The following is a 2033-nucleotide window of genomic DNA, read 5'->3' as shown; positions in this document are numbered from 1 at the left end:
GTAATTAATTTCATGCAAATTAGAGGAGGTATACAAAATGTTGTTTTATCTGCACCATCACTAACGAAGATACAACTCCAATTCATCATCAAGTTGCTAACACCTTGCAGTCATCTGCTCCGCATCTCATCATGACTATGACTCTAAAATTCTGTGAGCATATTCTTCCAGGAGGAGCGGTAATGCTGGACTCGGGAGCCACGGGGAATTTCTGTAACCTCAAACATGCCTCTAAAGTGGGTCTGAAGGCCCTACAAAAAGAGAGAAGTGAAGCTGTGAGGGCTGTAGATGGTACGAATCTATCGTCTGGACCCATCACAAGCCATACTGAAATTGTGGAACTAATTTCCCATTAAGGTCATCGGGATTAAGTTCAATTTAATCTAATTGATGTCCCGCAATTTGGAATCATTCTTGGTCTCCCCTGGCTTACTGAACACAACCCGACAATTAACTGTAACAAGAGAACGGTTAAGTTAGACTCCAGCTACTGTTTGGAGCATTGCTACTGTGTGAAGATGGAATGAAAAGAGAGTAGCTTGGCCACTTTGCTTTGTGAGAACCATATGATGGTATGTGCGGTGCAAACTGAGAGTCTGCCTGTAGAGTACCAGGAGTTTGACGAAGTTTTCAGTGAGGTTGAGTGGAAGACGTTACCCCCTCATCGGTCCTATGACTATAAAATTGACCTTGAACTTGGGGTCAATCTCCCTTGCAGTCGGATATACGCTCTCACCGATGCTGAAAATCAACACTTGAAGGATTATATACAAACTTATTTGGAAAATGGATTCATTCGACAGTCTCTTCTACATTGTTTTTCGTCCCAAAATGGGATGGAAGCCTTAGGAAGTGAATTGACTACCGTTCCTTGAACAAGATTACTGTCAAGAACTGTTATCCGCTACCCTTGATTTCCGTCCTCTTGGATCAATTGAAAGACGCTAAGATCTTCACAAAGCTAGACTTGCAGGTGGCTTACCATTTAATCAGAGTGTGGAGTGGAGATGAATGGAAAACCGCATTCAGAACCAATTATGGATTATACGAGTTTCAAGTTATGCCCTACGGCTTGTGTAACGCCCCCGCTGCATTCTAATACTTCATCAATGACATCTTGAAGGAATTCATAGACCAATGCGTAATCGTCTATATTGACGACATTTTGATTTATTCGTCTTCAGAAAAGGAACATCAACATCAAGTCAAAAGGGTCCTACGCTGTCTAAAAGAAAATGATTTATTTGTAAAATTGGAGAAGTGCACCTTCGGAGTGAAATCCGTGGATTTCTTGTTATTCGTATTAGATCCTGAAGGCGTAACCATGGAATTTAGCCAAGAATTTTGCCTTAGCTAAAGAACACTATAAAAAGTATGCAGACAAAAAGAAAGAACAGGAGCTGACCTTTCAGGTAGGGGATAGAGTTTGGCTGAGTACTAAAAATCTAAGACTCAAGGGAAATAGAAAGTTCCAGCCACGTTTCGTGGGGCCCATCCCTGTAGAGCAGGTCTTGAATCCGGTAACATCCAAATTAAGTCTACCTACAGAGCTGAAAATACATCCAGTGTTTCACATTTCTTTGCTCAAAGAGGCAACACCCAACTTAAAAGAGCCTAGAAAACCTAAACCTATAGTTGTTGAAGGGCAGGAAGAATTGGAGGTCAAAAGAATTTTAGACTTCAAATTAGTTCGAGGTAAAGTCTTTAATCTAGTGGATTGGAAAGGTTACAGTCCAGAGGAGAGGTGTTGGGAGGTGCAGTCAGATGTTCATGCCCCTTGTTTGATCAAGGCCTTTCATCTACAATATCCTCACAAGCCCCAGCCCGGAGACTTAACATTGCAGAGTACTTTCAGGGCTCGGGTGCGAGAGCTCATGTACTTCTGAGCGTCTGTGTGTCCTCTGTGTCACAAATCCCAGGTTCCGGACAAACCTACCAGAGACCACGGGTGATCGTCACTAGAAGCCGAACTCTTGGGCCATCATGCTCAACATGGAGTTGTGCCAGGATGGTTGCCGGTCTACTCGAGCGCG

The sequence above is a fragment of the Triturus cristatus genome, chromosome 3_2 (genome assembly GCF_964204655.1).
Source record: "Triturus cristatus chromosome 3_2, aTriCri1.1, whole genome shotgun sequence".
Lineage (NCBI taxonomy): Eukaryota > Metazoa > Chordata > Amphibia > Caudata > Salamandridae > Triturus > Triturus cristatus.
The sequence above is the reverse complement of the archived record's forward strand: the minus strand, read 5'-3'. Positions refer to the sequence as shown.